Source organism: Phyllobates terribilis, unplaced genomic scaffold (assembly GCF_046119375.1).
Source record: "Phyllobates terribilis strain yellow unplaced genomic scaffold, ASM4611937v1 Scaffold_437__1_contigs__length_1545540, whole genome shotgun sequence".
NCBI classification, from domain to species: domain Eukaryota; kingdom Metazoa; phylum Chordata; class Amphibia; order Anura; family Dendrobatidae; genus Phyllobates; species Phyllobates terribilis.
In genome coordinates this window covers 134305-158944 of record NW_027363197.1, presented here as the reverse complement: position 1 = coordinate 158944, position 24640 = coordinate 134305, and the positions used below count along the sequence as shown (strand labels likewise).

At 43.8% G+C, this 24640-nt stretch overlaps 16 non-coding genes across 16 annotated transcripts; all 16 read left to right on the top strand.

Moving 5' to 3' along the window:
* The first annotated feature begins 3854 nt into the window (after window positions 1-3854).
* On the top strand, window positions 3855-4036 carry LOC141228422 (U2 spliceosomal RNA). The gene has a single exon (XR_012295303.1). It is a non-coding gene; the product is annotated as a U2 spliceosomal RNA (small nuclear RNA).
* A 1115-nt stretch (window positions 4037-5151) lies between these two features.
* LOC141228437 (U2 spliceosomal RNA) lies at window positions 5152-5342 on the top strand. The gene has a single exon (XR_012295317.1). It is a non-coding gene; the product is annotated as a U2 spliceosomal RNA (small nuclear RNA).
* Window positions 5343-6457: 1115 nt separating this feature from the next.
* Window positions 6458-6648, top strand: LOC141228426 (U2 spliceosomal RNA). Its single transcript, XR_012295307.1, has one exon. It is a non-coding gene; the product is annotated as a U2 spliceosomal RNA (small nuclear RNA).
* Window positions 6649-7763: 1115 nt separating this feature from the next.
* LOC141228415 (U2 spliceosomal RNA) lies at window positions 7764-7954 on the top strand. Its single transcript, XR_012295299.1, has one exon. It is a non-coding gene; the product is annotated as a U2 spliceosomal RNA (small nuclear RNA).
* A 1115-nt stretch (window positions 7955-9069) lies between these two features.
* Window positions 9070-9260, top strand: LOC141228403 (U2 spliceosomal RNA). Its single transcript, XR_012295289.1, has one exon. It is a non-coding gene; the product is annotated as a U2 spliceosomal RNA (small nuclear RNA).
* A 1115-nt stretch (window positions 9261-10375) lies between these two features.
* LOC141228392 (U2 spliceosomal RNA) lies at window positions 10376-10566 on the top strand. The gene has a single exon (XR_012295282.1). It is a non-coding gene; the product is annotated as a U2 spliceosomal RNA (small nuclear RNA).
* Window positions 10567-11681: 1115 nt separating this feature from the next.
* Window positions 11682-11872, top strand: LOC141228292 (U2 spliceosomal RNA). The gene has a single exon (XR_012295207.1). It is a non-coding gene; the product is annotated as a U2 spliceosomal RNA (small nuclear RNA).
* A 1115-nt stretch (window positions 11873-12987) lies between these two features.
* LOC141228380 (U2 spliceosomal RNA) lies at window positions 12988-13178 on the top strand. The gene has a single exon (XR_012295281.1). It is a non-coding gene; the product is annotated as a U2 spliceosomal RNA (small nuclear RNA).
* Window positions 13179-14293: 1115 nt separating this feature from the next.
* On the top strand, window positions 14294-14484 carry LOC141228368 (U2 spliceosomal RNA). Its single transcript, XR_012295279.1, has one exon. It is a non-coding gene; the product is annotated as a U2 spliceosomal RNA (small nuclear RNA).
* A 1115-nt stretch (window positions 14485-15599) lies between these two features.
* Window positions 15600-15790, top strand: LOC141228180 (U2 spliceosomal RNA). The gene has a single exon (XR_012295100.1). It is a non-coding gene; the product is annotated as a U2 spliceosomal RNA (small nuclear RNA).
* A 1115-nt stretch (window positions 15791-16905) lies between these two features.
* Window positions 16906-17096, top strand: LOC141228357 (U2 spliceosomal RNA). Its single transcript, XR_012295271.1, has one exon. It is a non-coding gene; the product is annotated as a U2 spliceosomal RNA (small nuclear RNA).
* Window positions 17097-18211: 1115 nt separating this feature from the next.
* LOC141228345 (U2 spliceosomal RNA) lies at window positions 18212-18402 on the top strand. The gene has a single exon (XR_012295260.1). It is a non-coding gene; the product is annotated as a U2 spliceosomal RNA (small nuclear RNA).
* Window positions 18403-19514: 1112 nt separating this feature from the next.
* On the top strand, window positions 19515-19705 carry LOC141228334 (U2 spliceosomal RNA). The gene has a single exon (XR_012295249.1). It is a non-coding gene; the product is annotated as a U2 spliceosomal RNA (small nuclear RNA).
* Window positions 19706-20820: 1115 nt separating this feature from the next.
* Window positions 20821-21011, top strand: LOC141228323 (U2 spliceosomal RNA). The gene has a single exon (XR_012295238.1). It is a non-coding gene; the product is annotated as a U2 spliceosomal RNA (small nuclear RNA).
* A 1116-nt stretch (window positions 21012-22127) lies between these two features.
* On the top strand, window positions 22128-22318 carry LOC141228312 (U2 spliceosomal RNA). Its single transcript, XR_012295227.1, has one exon. It is a non-coding gene; the product is annotated as a U2 spliceosomal RNA (small nuclear RNA).
* A 1115-nt stretch (window positions 22319-23433) lies between these two features.
* On the top strand, window positions 23434-23624 carry LOC141228301 (U2 spliceosomal RNA). Its single transcript, XR_012295216.1, has one exon. It is a non-coding gene; the product is annotated as a U2 spliceosomal RNA (small nuclear RNA).
* Window positions 23625-24640: the final 1016 nt, after the last annotated feature.

Sequence of the window (24640 nt, the reverse complement as noted above, 5' to 3'; positions counted from 1 at the left end):
AGGACACTGCTGGGGACCCGCCTGGGGATAGCATTGTTCTCAAGGATTGGTCGGAGAGTCCAGATGGTCATGTGGTGGAGGAGAATCCAGCTGAGTCTGAAGTGGAGATGGGAGAGGAGTCTTCTAAGGAGGCTGGTGGTGAGGAGGAGGAGGAGGAGATTAACATTGACGTGGAGGTTTTGAGGAAAAGGAAAAAGGAGAAGTCGAGTTTGTTTAAGGGAGAGAGCGCCAGCAAAAGACCTGCTGGGCGTTTGAAAATAGTCCTCCCTAATTACTCACCTAAACCGATCATCTCAGTTCCTAAACCTGTAAACCCATCTGATCCGGTGAACATCGAGGAATTCTCAGACACGGACGTTTCTGCGGGTCCCTCTACCCCGGTCGGATTCATGTCAGATACGGACTCAAGCTCTGTTTAAATGATTTATGGCTACACTCAAAATTGCCTCACTAAATGTGAGGAGTTTAAAGGGCTCTGTCAAGAGAGCTGCTTTATTTTCTTACCTGATGACTTTAGATGCTGATATTTTTTTACTTCAAGAATGCGGCATTGACCATGACCCTAACTATAACAAACTAAGGGAAGATTGGGCGAACGGACCTTCCATCTGGTCCGGTGAAAATGGATTGCGTGCTACTGGTGTTGGCGTCCTGTTTAAAAACAAAGACTTTAAGGTTACCTCGTTCACTGAAGTTGAACCTGGACGTGCACTAGTTGTTAATGTGAGTTACTGTGGATCCGAGTTCAAGCTGATTAATGTTTATGCATCTCCGATTAAAGAGGAAAGATCCAGTTTATTAGATATCATCAAACTCTTTATACCTGGTCCTACACCAACTGTGGTTGGCGGTGACTTCAATTGTATCCGGTCTGATGAAAATAGGACATCAGGTACTAGAAGGAAAGACAAAACTGAGATGCAGTTAAAAAATCTAATCGACGATACTTGCCTGAATGATGTCTGGAGAGTAAAGAATACCTCTGAACCAGGATACACTTGGGAGAACAATCTTCTAAAATCAAGAATTGACTTTGTTCTGACATCACAGAGTTTTAAAGTGAATAAAGTGGATCTAACAGGTAACATCTTTTCTGACCACAAAACGTTAATTACTCACTTGGAATTGCCCAGTCTAGAGAAAGGGCGAGGTGTCTGGAAGTTGAACACTCTGCTCCTGGAAGATGAAAGTATAAAAGAGGAATTTTTGAAATTTTATAAAAAACTACAGGGGAAAAAACATTATTACAAAAGAATTCTAGAATGGTGGGAGTATGTGAAGTCTCAAATTAGACATTTTTTTCTCTTAGCTGGCAAAAGGAAGGCCAGACAGAATCAGAAATGGTTTAAAGACCTGAATACAAAACTGCAAACAGGTTACAAACTCAGAAATGCAGGGATAGATATGGAGGATGTTATTTTACAAGTCAAAGAAGACATTAAAAAAGCAATTGAACAGAAAGGCAAAGAAATAATTTTCAACGCCAAGGTAGAACATATGGAAAAAAATGAAACATGTTCCAGGTTCTTTTTCAAAAAATCTTTAGAACGCAAAGAATTAATTAAAGAACTTGATGGTGAAACAACTAAAGATGGACTGTTGGACAAAGCGCAAACTTTTTATCAAAATCTTTTTAGCGAAAAGAAAATTGACGCTGATTTTTTACCTGATGCTCTTAATTCATTGCAGAATCACCTTGAAAAGCAAGATCAAGAGTTGTTGATTGAAGATATCTGTGAAGAAGAACTGCTAAGTGCAATCAAAAGCTTTTCTAGAGGAAAAACACCGGGTACTGACGGACTACAAATTGAATTTTATCTTACTTTTTGGGAGATTTTAAAAGACGACCTGTTTGAGATTTTTAAAGCTGTCTTTTTATGTGACAAATTGCCTGAATCTTGGAGAAGTGGTGTGGTCACCCTGCTTTTTAAAAAAGGAGATAAGACTAATCTAGAGAACTGGAGACCAATCACGTTACTCAACGTAGATTATAAAATTATGGCAAAAATCATGGTGAACAGAATGAAGAAGGTGATAGAGAAGGTCGTGCATCCTGATCAGGTATGTGGTGTGCCTGGTCGTACAATTGCAGAAAACTTGAATATTATACGGGACGCAATTTGGTATCAGCAAGAGAGGAAGCAAAAGCTAGCTCTTCTGTCCCTTGATTTCCAGAAAGCGTACGACAGAGTCTCTCATAAGTACCTGTATTCTGTGTTAAAGAAAATGAAATTCCCGGATGTTTTTATTAAGCACATTGCACTTTTATATGATGGAAGTTTTAGCAGGATTTTAATTAATGGTTTTTTATCTTCAGAAGTTGTTCTAAAGTCGGGCGTCAAACAAGGATGCCCACTTTCGCCTCTGCTCTTTATCTGCGCAATCGAGCCTCTACTGGCAATGTTGAGGAAAGATAAGATGGTGAAAGGTGTACCCATACCAGGTGGAAATGGACTAAGTACTAAGTCACTGGGGTACATGGATGACATCACGATCCTGTGCGACTCAGAACAATCGCTGAGAAGAGCAGTAAGAACTACTGATTTTTTCTGTTTAGCATCTGCCTTCAAACTGAACTTGGAGAAGAGCGAATGTCTTGGATTCGGTGATTGGTCAGATGCGCAGATTCCTCAACTTAAAATAAGAAGTGATAAGATCAAAATTTTAGGTGTTGTGTTTACAAAAAAGAATGATGGAGAAGAAAGTTGGCAGTTGGTGAAGGAGAAAATGCAAAAGAAGATAAGTTTATGGAAACTCAGAAAATTATCAATGGAAGGTAAAAACTTGATCATTAAGTCTTTGTTGTTGCCGATAATGTTGTTTTTAAGTATGGTGTACCCCCCGAATGAGAACACAGTAAAGTTTCTCCAGAGACAAATTTTTCTTTTTCTGTGGGGATCAAAAATGGAGAAGGTTCGAAGAGAGACAATGTACAAGCAGCATAAATATGGTGGAAAGAATATCCCAAATATCAAAAAATTTTTGTACCTAAAGTTCTTTAGTTTTTGCTTCAAAATGACCAATCTAAGAACTCATTGGTCTTTCTACTTAAGATATGCAGCTGGAGATATCTTTAGGAAAAGAAAGTGGATAACATTGCCCCCAAATTCTCCTGTCCTAATTACACCGCCAAAACAATATGTCTTACTAGAAAAAACAATTAGACTTTATAACTTACCTGAAGTAGATGTGGAGATGCTGTCAAATTCAAGAAGACTGGCTCTGGAGACAAAGAGAAAAGAAACGATGACAGCAGTGGCAAACTTTACATACACTAAAAGTGGAAGAATTTGGAGAATGACTTATGCACCTTATCTAACAAATGAATATAAAGACTTGGCATGGGCAATAGTGCAAGAATGTGTTCCTGTTAGATTTTTTCAACACAGAAGGGGATTGTGCAATACTGCAAGATGCCCTAGAACAGGCTGTGTTAGAGAGGAAACAGTTTTACACACCTTTTGGAACTGTTTTTATGCCCAAAATGTCTGGAAAGAAGTTGGAAGTCTCTTAAAGTTTGTTACTGGTCTTAAGTTTTTAAATCACGAAGTAGTTTTATATGGAAATTTTACATGTCAATCAAAAGAAAAAGAAAGAGTCATTTGGATAATGATAAATGGAATAAAGAATGCACGATGGAAAGTCCGAAACATATTGCTTTTTAAAAGAGATTTTATAAGTGAAAGTGAATGCATAAAATTAGCACTAAGTGAAATATATATTTATTACCTGTTAGATCTGAAGAGAATTGGGAAAAAAAGAGCCAAGAGTCTATGGAACTTTCATCTGTGGAACCTTGTAGCATGAACAGATTATAAGGCAAGAGAAATATTAGAAGAGAAATAACAACTGAAATATAAGAACAAAATGAAAAAGAAAAAAATCTGTTCTTATCAGTTTAATATCTGATACGTCCCCTATCTGGGGACCATATATTAAATGGATTTTTAGAACAGGGAGATGGAAAAAGAGCTTGCTCTGTCCACTCCACGCATTGACCTGGTATTGCAGTATCTCCAGGACCGGTGCACCCCTTCTTTAATGCAGTTTCTAAAATCAGAAAGAATTGAATTCAATGTTTTTTGTTCATTTTGCTTGTTTGTCGGATTTGGGGATGGACTCTTTGGCTTTGCTTTTCTTCTCCTCATTGGATTTTTCATGTTCAAAGTTGCAGAAGCCAGATTACAAGCTCATTTTGGTTCAACTTCAGCAACTGTGCATTGCATTGCCATGTAATGTGATGCAATGCTATCTTTCTAGCTCTCCCTTTTTACTTCCTTTTGGATAAACAGACATATTAGGCAAGCATTTTGGAGCTTTCACCTAAATAACTACAGGTGGTGAGATAAGCTGCACAATATAATTGAATTTTCAGTATATTGTTGCACACACACCATCTATTTAGCAAATGCCCTTGTTATCAACAGCAGCCTTTTAAACTCACCTGAGCTAACAGGTATGTGCGCTGGTTACTCTGCTGCGCTTAAAATTTCTTTTTTGGTTTGCTACAATGCCTTTTCTGAAACGTTGTCTCCTTCTGCTGGAACACTGACTTCTTTCATTTAATGCCTGCAGACTATAAAAGAGAACCCAACCCAAAAAGTTTGGTTGATTAGTCTGTGGCATTCTGTTAAACTGTTGCTTATGGCGGTCTCTGTGAGCTTCTCAGCGACATTCAGCCAGCCAGGTATCCTGCCTGCAGTAGATGGAATGTGGCAATGGAACGCTGGCTGCGCGTGTCATAATAGGCTCTGAGCCTTTATATACCTGTGCACAGCAGCAGCCACCTTCAGTCTGCTGCTGGACAGCCAGCAGCAGCAGCAGCAGGAGAGGTATGTAATCAGGAGCCCTCCTGCTAAGGGTAGACAGCTGCTCGTTCCACCCCACCCCCCGCCTTAATTGGTTCTCCTCCCTTCCAACGGTGTTGAGGCGGGTGGGAACAGCAGGGGGTGAAGGTGCTGTGTTTAAAGAGGTGGAGTTATGCAGATCTAAAACGCGTGGATTGCAGCAGCAGCAAGCCGAAAAGTGCAGGCATGTAAGGGATCTAGAGGTTGACAACATGTCTTCTTAACGGGAGTCCAGGAGCTCATCTCCACAAATGGACTTTTCAGGATCCTTGGGTGGCTCCGTAGTTTGAAACCAATTCTGGTTATCGCTTCTCGGCCTTTTGGCTAAGATCAAGTGTAGTATCTGTTCTTATCAGTTTAATATCTGATACGTCCCCTATCTGGGGACCATATATTAAATGGATTTTTAGAACAGGGAGATGGAAAAAGAGCTTGCTCTGTCCACTCCACGCATTGACCTGGTATTGCAGTATCTCCAGGACCGGTGCACCCCTTCTTTAATGCAGTTTCTAAAATCAGAAAGAATTGAATTCAATGTTTTTTGTTCATTTTGCTTGTTTGTCGGATTTTGGGATGGACTCTTTGGCTTTGCTTTTCTTCTCCTCATTGGATTTTTCATGTTCAAAGTTGCAGAAGCCAGATTACAAGCTCATTTTGGTTCAACTTCAGCAACTGTGCATTGCATTGCCATGTAATGTGATGCAATGCTATCTTTCTAGCTCTCCCTTTTTACTTCCTTTTGGATAAACAGACATATTAGGCAAGCATTTTGGAGCTTTCACCTAAATAACTACAGGTGGTGAGATAAGCTGCACAATATAATTGACCTTTCAGTATATTGTTGCACACACACCATCTATTTAGCAAATGCCCTTGTTATCAACAGCAGCCTTTGAAACTCACCTGAGCTAACAGGTATGTGCGCTGGTTACTCTGCTGCGCTTAAAATTTCTTTTTTGGTTTGCTACAATGCCTTTTCTGAAACGTTGTCTCCTTCTGCTGGAACACTGACTTCTTTCATTTAATGCCTGCAGACTATAAAAGAGAACCCAACCCAAAAAGTTTGGTTGATTAGTCTGTGGCATTCTGTTAAACTGTTGCTTATGGCGGTCTCTGTGAGCTTCTCAGCGACATTCAGCCAGCCAGGTATCCTGCCTGCAGTAGATGGAATGTGGCAATGGAACGCTGGCTGCGCGTGTCATAATAGGCTCTGAGCCTTTATATACCTGTGCACAGCAGCAGCCACCTTCAGTCTGCTGCTGGACAGCCAGCAGCAGCAGCAGCAGGAGAGGTATGTAATCAGGAGCCCTCCTGCTAAGGGTAGACAGCTGCTCGTTCCACCCCACCCCCCGCCTTAATTGGTTCTCCTCCCTTCCAACGGTGTTGAGGCGGGTGGGAACAGCAGGGGGTGAAGGTGCTGTGTTTAAAGAGGTGGAGTTATGCAGATCTAAAACGCGTGGATTGCAGCAGCAGCAAGCCGAAAAGTGCAGGCATGTAAGGGATCTAGAGGTTGACAACATGTCTTCTTAACGGGAGTCCAGGAGCTCATCTCCACAAATGGACTTTTCAGGATCCTTGGGTGGCTCCGTAGTTTGAAACCAATTCTGGTTATCGCTTCTCGGCCTTTTGGCTAAGATCAAGTGTAGTATCTGTTCTTATCAGTTTAATATCTGATACGTCCCCTATCTGGGGACCATATATTAAATGGATTTTTAGAACAGGGAGATGGAAAAAGAGCTTGCTCTGTCCACTCCACGCATTGACCTGGTATTGCAGTATCTCCAGGACCGGTGCACCCCTTCTTTAATGCAGTTTCTAAAATCAGAAAGAATTGAATTCAATGTTTTTTGTTCATTTTGCTTGTTTGTCGGATTTGGGGATGGACTCTTTGGCTTTGCTTTTCTTCTCCTCATTGGATTTTTCATGTTCAAAGTTGCAGAAGCCAGATTACAAGCTCATTTTGGTTCAACTTCAGCAACTGTGCATTGCATTGCCATGTAATGTGATGCAATGCTATCTTTCTAGCTCTCCCTTTTTACTTCCTTTTGGATAAACAGACATATTAGGCAAGCATTATGGAGCTTTCACCTAAATAACTACAGGTGGTGAGATAAGCTGCACAATATAATTGAATTTTCAGAATATTGTTGCACACACACCATCTATTTAGCAAATGCCCTTGTTATCAACAGCAGCCTTTTAAACTCACCTGAGCTAACAGGTATGTGCGCTGGTTACTCTGCTGCGCTTAAAATTTCTTTTTTGGTTTGCTACAATGCCTTTTCTGAAACGTTGTCTCCTTCTGCTGGAACACTGACTTCTTTCATTTAATGCCTGCAGACTATAAAAGAGAACCCAACCCAAAAAGTTTGGTTGATTAGTCTGTGGCATTCTGTTAAACTGTTGCTTATGGCGGTCTCTGTGAGCTTCTCAGCGACATTCAGCCAGCCAGGTATCCTGCCTGCAGTAGATGGAATGTGGCAATGGAACGCTGGCTGCGCGTGTCATAATAGGCTCTGAGCCTTTATATACCTGTGCACAGCAGCAGCCACCTTCAGTCTGCTGCTGGACAGCCAGCAGCAGCAGCAGCAGGAGAGGTATGTAATCAGGAGCCCTCCTGCTAAGGGTAGACAGCTGCTCGTTCCACCCCACCCCCCGCCTTAATTGGTTCTCCTCCCTTCCAACGGTGTTGAGGCGGGTGGGAACAGCAGGGGGTGAAGGTGATGTGTTTAAAGAGGTGGAGTTATGCAGATCTAAAACGCGTGGATTGCAGCAGCAGCAAGCCGAAAAGTGCAGGCATGTAAGGGATCTAGAGGTTGACAACATGTCTTCTTAACGGGAGTCCAGGAGCTCATCTCCACAAATGGACTTTTCAGGATCCTTGGGTGGCTCCGTAGTTTGAAACCAATTCTGGTTATCGCTTCTCGGCCTTTTGGCTAAGATCAAGTGTAGTATCTGTTCTTATCAGTTTAATATCTGATACGTCCCCTATCTGGGGACCATATATTAAATGGATTTTTAGAACAGGGAGATGGAAAAAGAGCTTGCTCTGTCCACTCCACGCATTGACCTGGTATTGCAGTATCTCCAGGACCGGTGCACCCCTTCTTTAATGCAGTTTCTAAAATCAGAAAGAATTGAATTCAATGTTTTTTGTTCATTTTGCTTGTTTGTCGGATTTGGGGATGGACTCTTTGGCTTTGCTTTTCTTCTCCTCATTGGATTTTTCATGTTCAAAGTTGCAGAAGCCAGATTACAAGCTCATTTTGGTTCAACTTCAGCAACTGTGCATTGCATTGCCATGTAATGTGATGCAATGCTATCTTTCTAGCTCTCCCTTTTTACTTCCTTTTGGATAAACAGACATATTAGGCAAGCATTTTGGAGCTTTCACCTAAATAACTACAGGTGGTGAGATAAGCTGCACAATATAATTGACCTTTCAGTATATTGTTGCACACACACCATCTATTTAGCAAATGCCCTTGTTATCAACAGCAGCCTTTTAAACTCACTTGAGCTAACAGGTATGTGCGCTGGTTACTCTGCTGCGCTTAAAATTTCTTTTTTGGTTTGCTACAATGCCTTTTCTGAAACGTTGTCTCCTTCTGCTGGAACACTGACTTCTTTCATTTAATGCCTGCAGACTATAAAAGAGAACCCAACCCAAAAAGTTTGGTTGATTAGTCTGTGGCATTCTGTTAAACTGTTGCTTATGGCGGTCTCTGTGAGCTTCTCAGCGACATTCAGCCAGCCAGGTATCCTGCCTGCAGTAGATGGAATGTGGCAATGGAACGCTGGCTGCGCGTGTCATAATAGGCTCTGAGCCTTTATATACCTGTGCACAGCAGCAGCCACCTTCAGTCTGCTGCTGGACAGCCAGCAGCAGCAGCAGCAGGAGAGGTATGTAATCAGGAGCCCTCCTGCTAAGGGTAGACAGCTGCTCGTTCCACCCCACCCCCCGCCTTAATTGGTTCTCCTCCCTTCCAACGGTGTTGAGGCGGGTGGGAACAGCAGGGGGTGAAGGTGCTGTGTTTAAAGAGGTGGAGTTATGCAGATCTAAAACGCGTGGATTGCAGCAGCAGCAAGCCGAAAAGTGCAGGCATGTAAGGGATCTAGAGGTTGACAACATGTCTTCTTAACGGGAGTCCAGGAGCTCATCTCCACAAATGGACTTTTCAGGATCCTTGGGTGGCTCCGTAGTTTGAAACCAATTCTGGTTATCGCTTCTCGGCCTTTTGGCTAAGATCAAGTGTAGTATCTGTTCTTATCAGTTTAATATCTGATACGTCCCCTATCTGGGGACCATATATTAAATGGATTTTTAGAACAGGGAGATGGAAAAAGAGCTTGCTCTGTCCACTCCACGCATTGACCTGGTATTGCAGTATCTCCAGGACCGGTGCACCCCTTCTTTAATGCAGTTTCTAAAATCAGAAAGAATTGAATTCAATGTTTTTTGTTCATTTTGCTTGTTTGTCGGATTTGGGGATGGACTCTTTGGCTTTGCTTTTCTTCTCCTCATTGGATTTTTCATGTTCAAAGTTGCAGAAGCCAGATTACAAGCTCATTTTGGATCAACTTCAGCAACTGTGCATTGCATTGCCATGTAATGTGATGCAATGCTATCTTTCTAGCTCTCCCTTTTTACTTCCTTTTGGATAAACAGACATATTAGGCAAGCATTTTGGAGCTTTCACCTAAATAACTACAGGTGGTGAGATAAGCTGCACAATATAATTGACCTTTCAGTATATTGTTGCACACACACCATCTATTTAGCAAATGCCCTTGTTATCAACAGCAGCCTTTTAAACTCACCTGAGCTAACAGGTATGTGCGCTGGTTACTCTGCTGCGCTTAAAATTTCTTTTTTGGTTTGCTACAATGCCTTTTCTGAAACGTTGTCTCCTTCTGCTGGAACACTGACTTCTTTCATTTAATGCCTGCAGACTATAAAAGAGAACCCAACCCAAAAAGTTTGGTTGATTAGTCTGTGGCATTCTGTTAAACTGTTGCTTATGGCGGTCTCTGTGAGCTTCTCAGCGACATTCAGCCAGCCAGGTATCCTGCCTGCAGTAGATGGAATGTGGCAATGGAACGCTGGCTGCGCGTGTCATAATAGGCTCTGAGCCTTTATATACCTGTGCACAGCAGCAGCCACCTTCAGTCTGCTGCTGGACAGCCAGCAGCAGCAGCAGCAGGAGAGGTATGTAATCAGGAGCCCTCCTGCTAAGGGTAGACAGCTGCTCGTTCCACCCCACCCCCCGCCTTAATTGGTTCTCCTCCCTTCCAACGGTGTTGAGGCGGGTGGGAACAGCAGGGGGTGAAGGTGCTGTGTTTAAAGAGGTGGAGTTATGCAGATCTAAAACGCGTGGATTGCAGCAGCAGCAAGCCGAAAAGTGCAGGCATGTAAGGGATCTAGAGGTTGACAACATGTCTTCTTAACGGGAGTCCAGGAGCTCATCTCCACAAATGGACTTTTCAGGATCCTTGGGTGGCTCCGTAGTTTGAAACCAATTCTGGTTATCGCTTCTCGGCCTTTTGGCTAAGATCAAGTGTAGTATCTGTTCTTATCAGTTTAATATCTGATACGTCCCCTATCTGGGGACCATATATTAAATGGATTTTTAGAACAGGGAGATGGAAAAAGAGCTTGCTCTGTCCACTCCACGCATTGACCTGGTATTGCAGTATCTCCAGGACCGGTGCACCCCTTCTTTAATGCAGTTTCTAAAATCAGAAAGAATTGAATTCAATGTTTTTTGTTCATTTTGCTTGTTTGTCGGATTTTGGGATGGACTCTTTGGCTTTGCTTTTCTTCTCCTCATTGGATTTTTCATGTTCAAAGTTGCAGAAGCCAGATTACAAGCTCATTTTGGTTCAACTTCAGCAACTGTGCATTGCATTGCCATGTAATGTGATGCAATGCTATCTTTCTAGCTCTCCCTTTTTACTTCCTTTTGGATAAACAGACATATTAGGCAAGCATTTTGGAGCTTTCACCTAAATAACTACAGGTGGTGAGATAAGCTGCACAATATAATTGACCTTTCAGTATATTGTTGCACAAACACCATCTATTTAGCAAATGCCCTTGTTATCAACAGCAGCCTTTTAAACTCACCTGAGCTAACAGGTATGTGCGCTGGTTACTCTGCTGCGCTTAAAATTTCTTTTTTGGTTTGCTACAATGCCTTTTCTGAAACGTTGTCTCCTTCTGCTGGAACACTGACTTCTTTCATTTAATGCCTGCAGACTATAAAAGAGAACCCAACCCAAAAAGTTTGGTTGATTAGTCTGTGGCATTCTGTTAAACTGTTGCTTATGGCGGTCTCTGTGAGCTTCTCAGCGACATTCAGCCAGCCAGGTATCCTGCCTGCAGTAGATGGAATGTGGCAATGGAACGCTGGCTGCGCGTGTCATAATAGGCTCTGAGCCTTTATATACCTGTGCACAGCAGCAGCCACCTTCAGTCTGCTGCTGGACAGCCAGCAGCAGCAGCAGCAGGAGAGGTATGTAATCAGGAGCCCTCCTGCTAAGGGTAGACAGCTGCTCGTTCCACCCCACCCCCCGCCTTAATTGGTTCTCCTCCCTTCCAACGGTGTTGAGGCGGGTGGGAACAGCAGGGGGTGAAGGTGCTGTGTTTAAAGAGGTGGAGTTATGCAGATCTAAAACGCGTGGATCGCAGCAGCAGCAAGCCGAAAAGTGCAGGCATGTAAGGGATCTAGAGGTTGACAACATGTCTTCTTAACGGGAGTCCAGGAGCTCATCTCCACAAATGGACTTTTCAGGATCCTTGGGTGGCTCCGTAGTTTGAAACCAATTCTGGTTATCGCTTCTCGGCCTTTTGGCTAAGATCAAGTGTAGTATCTGTTCTTATCAGTTTAATATCTGATACGTCCACTATCTGGGGACCATATATTAAATGGATTTTTAGAACAGGGAGATGGAAAAAGAGCTTGCTCTGTCCACTCCACGCATTGACCTGGTATTGCAGTATCTCCAGGACCGGTGCACCCCTTCTTTAATGCAGTTTCTAAAATCAGAAAGAATTGAATTCAATGTTTTTTGTTCATTTTGCTTGTTTGTCGGATTTGGGGATGGACTCTTTGGCTTTGCTTTTCTTCTCCTCATTGGATTTTTCATGTTCAAAGTTGCAGAAGGCAGATTACAAGCTCATTTTGGTTCAACTTCAGCAACTGTGCATTGCATTGCCATGTAATGTGATGCAATGCTATCTTTCTAGCTCTCCCTTTTTACTTCCTTTTGGATAAACAGACATATTATTCAAGCATTTTGGAGCTTTCACCTAAATAACTACAGGTGGTGAGATAAGCTGCACAATATAATTGACCTTTCAGTATATTGTTGGACACACACCATCTATTTAGCAAATGCCCTTGTTATCAACAGCAGCCTTTTAAACTCACTTGAGCTAACAGGTATGTGCGCTGGTTACTCTGCTGCGCTTAAAATTTCTTTTTTGGTTTGCTACAATGCCTTTTCTGAAACGTTGTCTCCTTCTGCTGGAACACTGACTTCTTTCATTTAATGCCTGCAGACTATAAAAGAGAACCCAACCCAAAAAGTTTGGTTGATTAGTCTGTGGCATTCTGTTAAACTGTTGCTTATGGCGGTCTCTGTGAGCTTCTCAGCGACATTCAGCCAGCCAGGTATCCTGCCTGCAGTAGATGGAATGTGGCAATGGAACGCTGGCTGCGCGTGTCATAATAGGCTCTGAGCCTTTATATACCTGTGCACAGCAGCAGCCACCTTCAGTCTGCTGCTGGACAGCCAGCAGCAGCAGCAGCAGGAGAGGTATGTAATCAGGAGCCCTCCTGCTAAGGGTAGACAGCTGCTCGTTCCACCCCACCCCCCGCCTTAATTGGTTCTCCTCCCTTCCAACGGTGTTGAGGCGGGTGGGAACAGCAGGGGGTGAAGGTGCTGTGTTTAAAGAGGTGGAGTTATGCAGATCTAAAACGCGTGGATTGCAGCAGCAGCAAGCCGAAAAGTGCAGGCATGTAAGGGATCTAGAGGTTGACAACATGTCTTCTTAACGGGAGTCCAGGAGCTCATCTCCACAAATGGACTTTTCAGGATCCTTGGGTGGCTCCGTAGTTTGAAACCAATTCTGGTTATCGCTTCTCGGCCTTTTGGCTAAGATCAAGTGTAGTATCTGTTCTTATCAGTTTAATATCTGATACGTCCCCTATCTGGGGACCATATATTAAATGGATTTTTAGAACAGGGAGATGGAAAAAGAGCTTGCTCTGTCCACTCCACGCATTGACCTGGTATTGCAGTATCTCCAGGACCGGTGCACCCCTTCTTTAATGCAGTTTCTAAAATCAGAAAGAATTGAATTCAATGTTTTTTGTTCATTTTGCTTGTTTGTCGGATTTGGGGATGGACTCTTTGGCTTTGCTTTTCTTCTCCTCATTGGATTTTTCATGTTCAAAGTTGCAGAAGCCAGATTACAAGCTCATTTTGGATCAACTTCAGCAACTGTGCATTGCATTGCCATGTAATGTGATGCAATGCTATCTTTCTAGCTCTCCCTTTTTACTTCCTTTTGGATAAACAGACATATTAGGCAAGCATTTTGGAGCTTTCACCTAAATAACTACAGGTGGTGAGATAAGCTGCACAATATAATTGACCTTTCAGTATATTGTTGCACACACACCATCTATTTAGCAAATGCCCTTGTTATCAACAGCAGCCTTTTAAACTCACCTGAGCTAACAGGTATGTGCGCTGGTTACTCTGCTGCGCTTAAAATTTCTTTTTTGGTTTGCTACAATGCCTTTTCTGAAACGTTGTCTCCTTCTGCTGGAACACTGACTTCTTTCATTTAATGCCTGCAGACTATAAAAGAGAACCCAACCCAAAAAGTTTGGTTGATTAGTCTGTGGCATTCTGTTAAACTGTTGCTTATGGCGGTCTCTGTGAGCTTCTCAGCGACATTCAGCCAGCCAGGTATCCTGCCTGCAGTAGATGGAATGTGGCAATGGAACGCTGGCTGCGCGTGTCATAATAGGCTCTGAGCCTTTATATACCTGTGCACAGCAGCAGCCACCTTCAGTCTGCTGCTGGACAGCCAGCAGCAGCAGCAGCAGGAGAGGTATGTAATCAGGAGCCCTCCTGCTAAGGGTAGACAGCTGCTCGTTCCACCCCACCCCCCGCCTTAATTGGTTCTCCTCCCTTCCAACGGTGTTGAGGCGGGTGGGAACAGCAGGGGGTGAAGGTGCTGTGTTTAAAGAGGTGGAGTTATGCAGATCTAAAACGCGTGGATTGCAGCAGCAGCAAGCCGAAAAGTGCAGGCATGTAAGGGATCTAGAGGTTGACAACATGTCTTCTTAACGGGAGTCCAGGAGCTCATCTCCACAAATGGACTTTTCAGGATCCTTGGGTGGCTCCGTAGTTTGAAACCAATTCTGGTTATCGCTTCTCGGCCTTTTGGCTAAGATCAAGTGTAGTATCTGTTCTTATCAGTTTAATATCTGATACGTCCCCTATCTGGGGACCATATATTAAATGGATTTTTAGAACAGGGAGATGGAAAAAGAGCTTGCTCTGTCCACTCCACGCATTGACCTGGTATTGCAGTATCTCCAGGACCGGTGCACCCCTTCTTTAATGCAGTTTCAAAAATCAGAAAGAATTGAATTCAATGTTTTTTGTTCATTTTGCTTGTTTGTCGGATTTGGGGATGGACTCTTTGGCTTTGCTTTTCTTCTCCTCATTGGATTTTTCATGTTCAAAGTTGCAGAAGCCAGATTACAAGCTCATTTTGGTTCAACTTCAGCAACTGTGCATTGCATTGCCATGTAATGTGATGCAATGCTATCTTTCTAGCTCTCCCTTTTTACTTCCTTTTGGATAAACAGACATATTAGGCAAGCATTTTGGAGCTTTCACCTAAATAACTACAGGTGGTGAGATAAGCTGCACAATATAATTGACCTTTCAGTATATTGTTGCACACACACCATCTATTTAGCAAATGCCCTTGTTATCAACAGCAGCCTTTTAAACTCACCTGAGCTAACAGGTATGTGCGCTGGTTACTCTGCTGCGCTTAAAATTTCTTTTTTGGTTTGCTACAATGCCTTTTCTGAAACGTTGTCTCCTTCTGCTGGAACACTGACTTCTTTCATTTAATGCCTGCAGACTATAAAAGGGAACCCAACCCAAAAAGTTTGGTTGATTAGTCTGTGGCATTCTGTTAAACTGTTGCTTATGGCGGTCTCTGTGAGCTTCTCAGCGACATTCAGCCAGCCAGGTATCCTGCCTGCAGTAGATGGAATGTGGCAATGGAACGCTGGCTGCGCGTGTCATAATAGGCTCTGAGCCTTTATATACCTGTGCACAGCAGCAGCCACCTTCAGTCTGCTGCTGGACAGCCAGCAGCAGCAGCAGCAGGAGAGGTATGTAATCAGGAGCCCTCCTGCTAAGGGTAGACAGCTGCTCGTTCCACCCCACCCCCCGCCTTAATTGGTTCTCCTCCCTTCCAACGGTGTTGAGGCGGGTGGGAACAGCAGGGGGTGAAGGTGCTGTGTTTAAAGAGGTGGAGTTATGCAGATCTAAAACGCGTGGATTGCAGCAGCAGCAAGCCGAAAAGTGCAGGCATGTAAGGGATCTAGAGGTTGACAACATGTCTTCTTAACGGGAGTCCAGGAGCTCATCTCCACAAATGGACTTTTCAGGATCCTTGGGTGGCTCCGTAGTTTGAAACTAATTCTGGTTATCGCTTCTCGGCCTTTTGGCTAAGATCAAGTGTAGTATCTGTTCTTATCAGTTTAATATCTGATACGTCCCCTATCTGGGGACCATATATTAAATGGATTTTTAGAACAGGGAGATGGAAAAAGAGCTTGCTCTGTCCACTCCACGCATTGACCTGGTATTGCAGTATCTCCAGGACCGGTGCAACCCTTCTTTAATGCAGTTTCTAAAATCAGAAAGAATTGAATTCAATGTTTTTTGTTCATTTTGCTTGTTTGTCGGATTTGGGGATGGACTCTTTGGCTTTGCTTTTCTTCTCCTCATTGGATTTTTCATGTTCAAAGTTGCAGAAGCCAGATTACAAGCTCATTTTGGTTCAACTTCAGCAACTGTGCATTGCATTGCCATGTAATGTGATGCAATGCTATCTTTCTAGCTCTCCCTTTTTACTTCCTTTTGGATAAACAGACATATTAGGCAAGCATTTTGGAGCTTTCACCTAAATAACTACAGGTGGTGAGATAAGCTGCACAATATAATTGACCTTTCAGTATATTGTTGCACACACACCATCTATTTAGCAAATGCCCTTGTTATCAACAGCAGCCTTTTAAACTCACCTGAGCTAACAGGTATGTGCGCTGGTTACTCTGCTGCGCTTAAAATTTCTTTTTTGGTTTGCTACAATGCCTTTTCTGAAACGTTGTCTCCTTCTGCTGGAACACTGACTTCTTTCATTTAATGCCTGCAGACTATAAAAGAGAACCCAACCCAAAAAGTTTGGTTGATTAGTCTGTGGCATTCTGTTAAACTGTTGCTTATGGCGGTCTCTGTGAGCTTCTCAGCGACATTCAGCCAGCCAGGTATCCTGCCTGCAGTAGATGGAATGTGGCAATGGAACGCTGGCTGCGCGTGTCATAATAGGCTCTGAGCCTTTATATACCTGTGCACAGCAGCAGCCACCTTCAGTCTGCTGCTGGACAGCCAGCAGCAGCAGCAGCAGGAGAGGTATGTAATCAGGAGCCCTCCTGCTAAGGGTAGACAGCTGCTCGTTCCACCCCACCCCCCGCCTTAATTGGTTCTCCTCCCTTCCAACGGTGTTGAGGCGGGTGGGAACAGCAGGGGGTGAAGGTGCTGTGTTTAAAGAGGTGGAGTTATGCAGATCTAAAACGCGTGGATTGCAGCAGCAGCAAGCCGAAAAGTGCAGGCATGTAAGGGATCTAGAGGTTGACAACATGTCTTCTTAACGGGAGTCCAGGAGCTCATCTCCACAAATGGACTTTTCAGGATCCTTGGGTGGCTCCGTAGTTTGAAACCAATTCTGGTTATCGCTTCTCGGCCTTTTGGCTAAGATCAAGTGTAGTATCTGTTCTTATCAGTTTAATATCTGATACGTCCCCTATCTGGGGACCATATATTAAATGGATTTTTAGAACAGGGAGATGGAAAAAGAGCTTGCTCTGTCCACTCCACGCATTGACCTGGTATTGCAGTATCTCCAGGACCGGTGCACCCCTTCTTTAATGCAGTTTCTAAAATCAGAAAGAATTGAATTCAATGTTTTTTGTTCATTTTGCTTGTTTGTCGGATTTGGGGATGGACTCTTTGGCTTTGCTTTTCTTCTCCTCATTGGATTTTTCATGTTCAAAGTTGCAGAAGCCAGATTACAAGCTCATTTTGGTTCAACTTCAGCAACTGTGCATTGCATTGCCATGTAATGTGATGCAATGCTATCTTTCTAGCTCTCCCTTTTTACTTCCTTTTGGATAAACAGACATATTAGGCAAGCATTTTGGAGCTTTCACCTAAATAACTACAGGTGGTGAGATAAGCTGCACAATATAATTGACCTTTCAGTATATTGTTGCACACACACCATCTATTTAGCAAATGCCCTTGTTATCAACAGCAGCCTTTTAAACTCACCTGAGCTAACAGGTATGTGCGCTGGTTACTCTGCTGCGCTTAAAATTTCTTTTTTGGTTTGCTACAATGCCTTTTCTGAAACGTTGTCTCCTTCTGCTGGAACACTGACTTCTTTCATTTAATGCCTGCAGACTATAAAAGAGAACCCAACCCAAAAAGTTTGGTTGATTAGTCTGTGGCATTCTGTTAAACTGTTGCTTATGGCGGTCTCTGTGAGCTTCTCAGCGACATTCAGCCAGCCAGGTATCCTGCCTGCAGTAGATGGAATGTGGCAATGGAACGCTGGCTGCGCGTGTCATAATAGGCTCTGAGCCTTTATATACCTGTGCACAGCAGCAGCCACCTTCAGTCTGCTGCTGGACAGCCAGCAGCAGCAGCAGCAGGAGAGGTATGTAATCAGGAGCCCTCCTGCTAAGGGTAGACAGCTGCTCGTTCCACCCCACCCCCCGCCTTAATTGGTTCTCCTCCCTTCCAACGGTGTTGAGGCGGGTGGGAACAGCAGGGGGTGAAGGTGCTGTGTTTAAAGAGGTGGAGTTATGCAGATCTAAAACGCGTGGATTGCAGCAGCAGCAAGCCGAAAAGTGCAGGCATGTAAGGGATCTAGAGGTTGACAACATGTCTTCTTAACGGGAGTCCAGGAGCTCATCTCCACAAATGGACTTTTCAGGATCCTTGGGTGGCTCCGTAGTTTGAAACCAATTCTGGTTATCGCTTCTCGGCCTTTTGGCTAAGATCAAGTGTAGTATCTGTTCTTATCAGTTTAATATCTGATACGTCCCCTATCTGGGGACCATATATTAAATGGATTTTTAGAACAGGGAGATGGAAAAAGAGCTTGCTCTGTCCACTCCACGCATTGACCTGGTATTGCAGTATCTCCAGGACCGGTGCACCCCTTCTTTAATGCAGTTTCTAAAATCAGAAAGAATTGAATTCAATGTTTTTTGTTCATTTTGCTTGTTTGTCGGATTTGGGGATGGACTCTTTGGCTTTGCTTTTCTTCTCCTCATTGGATTTTTCATGTTCAAAGTTGCAGAAGCCAGATTACAAGCTCATTTTGGTTCAACTTCAGCAACTGTGCATTGCATTGCCATGTAATGTGATGCAATGCTATCTTTCTAGCTCTCCCTTTTTACTTCCTTTTGGATAAACAGACATATTAGGCAAGCATTTTGGAGCTTTCACCTAAATAACTACAGGTGGTGAGATAAGCTGCACAATATAATTGACCTTTCAGTATATTGTTGCACACACACCATCTATTTAGCAAATGCCCTTGTTATCAACAGCAGCCTTTTAAACTCACCTGAGCTAACAGGTATGTGCGCTGGTTACTCTGCTGCGCTTAAAATTTCTTTTTTGGTTTGCTACAATGCCTTTTCTGAAACGTTGTCTCCTTCTGCTGGAACACTGACTTCTTTCATTTAATGCCTGCAGACTATAAAAGAGAACCCAACCCAAAAAGTTTGGTTGATTAGTCTGTGGCATTCTGTTAAACTGTTGCTTATGGCGGTCTCTGTGAGCTTCTCAGCGACATTCAGCCAGCCAGGTATCCTGCCTGCAGTAGATGGAATGTGGCAATGGAACGCTGGCTGCGCGTGTCATAATAGGCTCTGAGCCTTTATATACCTGTGCACAGCAGCAGCCACCTTCAGTCTGCTGCTGGACAGCCAGCAGCAGCAGCAGGAGAGGTATGTAATCAGGAGCCCTCCTGCTAAGGGTAGACAGCTGCTCGTTCCACCCCACCCCCCGCCTTAATTGGTTCTCCTCCCTTCCAACGGTGTTGAGGCGGGTGGGAACAGCAGGGGGTGAAGGTGCTGTGTTTAAAGAGGTGGAGTTATGCAGATCTAAAACGCGTGGATTGCAGCAGCAGCAAGCCGAAAAGTGCAGGCATGTAAGGGATCTAGAGGTTGACAACATGTCTTCTTAACGGGAGTCCAGGAGCTCATCTCCACAAATGGACTTTTCAGGATCCTTGGGTGGCTCCGTAGTTTGAAACCAATTCTGGTTATCGCTTCTCGGCCTTTTGGCTAAGATCAAGTGTAGTATCTGTTCTTATCAGTTTAATATCTGATACGTCCCCTATCTGGGGACCATATATTAAATGGATTTTTAGAACAGGGAGATGGAAAAAGAGCTTGCTCTGTCCACTCCACGCATTGACCTGGTATTGCAGTATCTCCAGGACCGGTGCACCCCTTCTTTAATGCAGTTTCTACAATCAGAAAGAATTGAATTCAATGTTTTTTGTTCATTTTGCTTGTTTGTCGGATTTGGGGATGGACTCTTTGGCTTTGCTTTTCTTCTCCTCATTGGATTTTTCATGTTCAAAGTTGCAGAAGCCAGATTACAAGCTCATTTTGGTTCAACTTCAGCAACTGTGCATTGCATTGCCATGTAATGTGATGCAATGCTATCTTTCTAGCTCTCCCTTTTTACTTCCTTTTGGATAAACAGACATATTAGGCAAGCATTTTGGAGCTTTCACCTAAATAACTACAGGTGGTGAGATAAGCTGCACAATATAATTGACCTTTCAGTATATTGTTGCACACACACCATCTATTTAGCAAATGCCCTTGTTATCAACAGCAGCCTTTTAAACTCACCTGAGCTAACAGGTATGTGCGCTGGTTACTCTGCTGCGCTTAAAATTTCTTTTTTGGTTTGCTACAATGCCTTTTCTGAAACGTTGTCTCCTTCTGCTGGAACACTGACTTCTTTCATTTAATGCCTGCAGACTATAAAAGAGAACCCAACCCAAAAAGTTTGGTTGATTAGTCTGTGGCATTCTGTTAAACTGTTGCTTATGGCGGTCTCTGTGAGCTTCTCAGCGACATTCAGCCAGCCAGGTATCCTGCCTGCAGTAGATGGAATGTGGCAATGGAACGCTGGCTGCGCGTGTCATAATAGGCTCTGAGCCTTTATATACCTGTGCACAGCAGCAGCCACCTTCAGTCTGCTGCTGGACAGCCAGCAGCAGCAGCAGCAGGAGAGGTATGTAATCAGGAGCCCTCCTGCTAAGGGTAGACAGCTGCTCGTTCCACCCCACCCCCCGCCTTAATTGGTTCTCCTCCCTTCCAACGGTGTTGAGGCGGGTGGGAACAGCAGGGGGTGAAGGTGCTGTGTTTAAAGAGGTGGAGTTATGCAGATCTAAAACGCGTGGATTGCAGCAGCAGCAAGCCGAAAAGTGCAGGCATGTAAGGGATCTAGAGGTTGACAACATGTCTTCTTAACGGGAGTCCAGGAGCTCATCTCCACAAATGGACTTTTCAGGATCCTTGGGTGGCTCCGTAGTTTGAAACCAATTCTGGTTATCGCTTCTCGGCCTTTTGGCTAAGATCAAGTGTAGTATCTGTTCTTATCAGTTTAATATCTGATACGTCCCCTATCTGGGGACCATATATTAAATGGATTTTTAGAACAGGGAGATGGAAAAAGAGCTTGCTCTGTCCACTCCACGCATTGACCTGGTATTGCAGTATCTCCAGGACCGGTGCACCCCTTCTTTAATGCAGTTTCTAAAATCAGAAAGAATTGAATTCAATGTTTTTTGTTCATTTTGCTTGTTTGTCGGATTTGGGGATGGACTCTTTGGCTTTGCTTTTCTTCTCCTCATTGGATTTTTCATGTTCAAAGTTGCAGAAGCCAGATTACAAGCTCATTTTGGTTCAACCTCCGCAACTGTGCATTGCATTGCCATGTAATGTGATGCAATGCTATCTTTCTAGCTCTCCCTTTTTACTTCCTTTTGGATAAACAGACATATTAGGCAAGCATTTTGGAGCTTTCACCTAAATAACTACAGGTGGTGAGATAAGCTGCACAATATAATTGACCTTTCAGTATATTGTTGCACACACACCATCTATTTAGCAAATGCCCTTGTTATCAACAGCAGCCTTTTAAACTCACCTGAGCTAACAGGTATGTGCGCTGGTTACTCTGCTGCGCTTAAAATTTCTTTTTTGGTTTGCTACAATGCCTTTTCTGAAACGTTGTCTCCTTCTGCTGGAACACTGACTTCTTTCATTTAATGCCTGCAGACTATAAAAGAGAACCCAACCCAAAAAGTTTGGTTGATTAGTCTGTGGCATTCTGTTAAACTGTTGCTTATGGCGGTCTCTGTGAGCTTCTCAGCGACATTCAGCCAGCCAGGTATCCTGCCTGCAGTAGATGGAATGTGGCAATGGAACGCTGGCTGCGCGTGTCATAATAGGCTCTGAGCCTTTATATACCTGTGCACAGCAGCAGCCACCTTCAGTCTGTTGCTGGACAGCCAGCAGCAGCAGCAGCAGGAGAGGTATGTAATCAGGAGCCCTCCTGCTAAGGGTAGACAGCTGCTCGTTCCACCCCACCCCCCGCCTTAATTGGTTCTCCTCCCTTCCAACGGTGTTGAGGCGGGTGGGAACAGCAGGGGGTGAAGGTGCTGTGTTTAAAGAGGTGGAGTTATGCAGATCTAAAACGCTTGGATTGCAGCAGCAGCAAAGCCGAAAAGTGCAGGCATGTAAGGGATCTAGAGGTTGACAACATGTCTTCTTAACGGGAGTCCAGGAGCTCATCTCCACAAATGGACTTTTCAGGATCCTTGGGTGGCTCCGTAGTTTGAAACCAATTCTGGTTATCGCTTCTCGGCCTTTTGGCTAAGATCAAGTGTAGTATCTGTTCTTATCAGTTTAATATCTGATACGTCCCCTATCTGGGGACCATATATTAAATGGATTTTTAGAACAGGGAGATGGAAAAAGAGCTTGCTCTGTCCACTCCACGCATTGACCTGGTATTGCAGTATCTCCAGGACCGGTGCACCCCTTCTTTAATGCAGTTTCTACAATCAGAAAGAATTGAATTCAATGTTTTTTGTTCATTTTGCTTGTTTGTCGGATTTGGGGATGGACTCTTTGGCTTTGCTTTTCTTCTCCTCATTGGATTTTTCATGTTCAAAGTTGCAGAAGCCAGATTACAAGCTCATTTTGGTTCAACTTCAGCAACTGTGCATTGCATTGCCATGTAATGTGATGCAATGCTATCTTTCTAGCTCTCCCTTTTTACTTCCTTTTGGATAAACAGACATATTAGGCAAGCATTTTGGAGCTTTCACCTAAATAACTACAGGTGGTGAGATAAGCTGCACAATATAATTGACCTTTCAGTATATTGTTGCACACACACCATCTATTTAGCAAATGCCCTTGTTATCAACAGCAGCCTTTTAAACTCACCTGAGCTAACAGGTATGTGCGCTGGTTACTCTGCTGCGCTTAAAATTTCTTTTTTGGTTTGCTACAATGCCTTTTCTGAAACGTTGTCTCCTTCTGCTGGAACACTGACTTCTTTCATTTAATGCCTGCAGACTATAAAAGAGAACCCAACCCAAAAAGTTTGGTTGATTAGTCTGTGGCATTCTGTTAAACTGTTGCTTATGGCGGTCTCTGTGAGCTTCTCAGCGACATTCAGCCAGCCAGGTATCCTGCCTGCAGTAGATGGAATGTGGCAATGGAACGCTGGCTGCGCGTGTCATAATAGGCTCTGAGCCTTTATATACCTGTGCACAGCAGCAGCCACCTTCAGTCTGCTGCTGGACAGCCAGCAGCAGCAGCAGCAGGAGAGGTATGTAATCAGGAGCCCTCCTGCTAAGGGTAGACAGCTGCTCGTTCCACCCCACCCCCCGCCTTAATTGGTTCTCCTCCCTTCCAACGGTGTTGAGGCGGGTGGGAACAGCAGGGGGTGAAGGTGCTGTGTTTAAAGAGGTGGAGTTATGCAGATCTAAAACGCGTGGATTGCAGCAGCAGCAAGCCGAAAAGTGCAGGCATGTAAGGGATCTAGAGGTTGACAACATGTCTTCTTAACGGGAGTCCAGGAGCTCATCTCCACAAATGGACTTTTCAGGATCCTTGGGTGGCTCCGTAGTTTGAAACCAATTCTGGTTATCGCTTCTCGGCCTTTTGGCTAAGATCAAGTGTAGTATCTGTTCTTATCAGTTTAATATCTGATACGTCCCCTATCTGGGGACCATATATTAAATGGATTTTTAGAACAGGGAGATGGAAAAAGAGCTTGCTCTGTCCACTCCACGCATTGACCTGGTATTGCAGTATCTCCAGGACCGGTGCACCCCTTCTTTAATGCAGTTTCTAAAATCAGAAAGAATTGAATTCAATGTTTTTTGTTCATTTTGCTTGTTTGTCGGATTTTGGGATGGACTCTTTGGCTTTGCTTTTCTTCTCCTCATTGGATTTTTCATGTTCAAAGTTGCAGAAGCCAGATTACAAGCTCATTTTGGTTCAACTTCAGCAACTGTGCATTGCATTGCCATGTAATGTGATGCAATGCTATCTTTCTAGCTCTCCCTTTTTACTTCCTTTTGGATAAACAGACATATTAGGCAAGCATTTTGGAGCTTTCACCTAAATAACTACAGGTGGTGAGATAAGCTGCACAATATAATTGACCTTTCAGTATATTGTTGCACACACACCATCTATTTAGCAAATGCCCTTGTTATCAACAGCAGCCTTTTAAACTCACCTGAGCTAACAGGTATGTGCGCTGGTTACTCTGCTGCGCTTAAAATTTCTTTTTTGGTTTGCTACAATGCCTTTTCTGAAACGTTGTCTCCTTCTGCTGGAACACTGACTTCTTTCATTTAATGCCTGCAGACTATAAAAGAGAACCCAACCCAAAAAGTTTGGTTGATTAGTCTGTGGCATTCTGTTAAACTGTTGCTTATGGCGGTCTCTGTGAGCTTCTCAGCGACATTCAGCCAGCCAGGTATCCTGCCTGCAGTAGATGGAATGTGGCAATGGAACGCTGGCTGCGCGTGTCATAATAGGCTCTGAGCCTTTATATACCTGTGCACAGCAGCAGCCACCTTCAGTCTGCTGCTGGACAGCCAGCAGCAGCAGCAGGAGAGGTATGTAATCAGGAGCCCTCCTGCTAAGGGTAGACAGCTGCTCGTTCCACCCCACCCCCCGCCTTAATTGGTTCTCCTCCCTTCCAACGGTGTTGAGGCGGGTGGGAACAGCAGGGGGTGAAGGTGCTGTGTTTAAAGAGGTGGAGTTATGCAGATCTAAAACGCGTGGATTGCAGCAGCAGCAAGCCGAAAAGTGCAGGCATGTAAGGGATCTAGAGGTTGA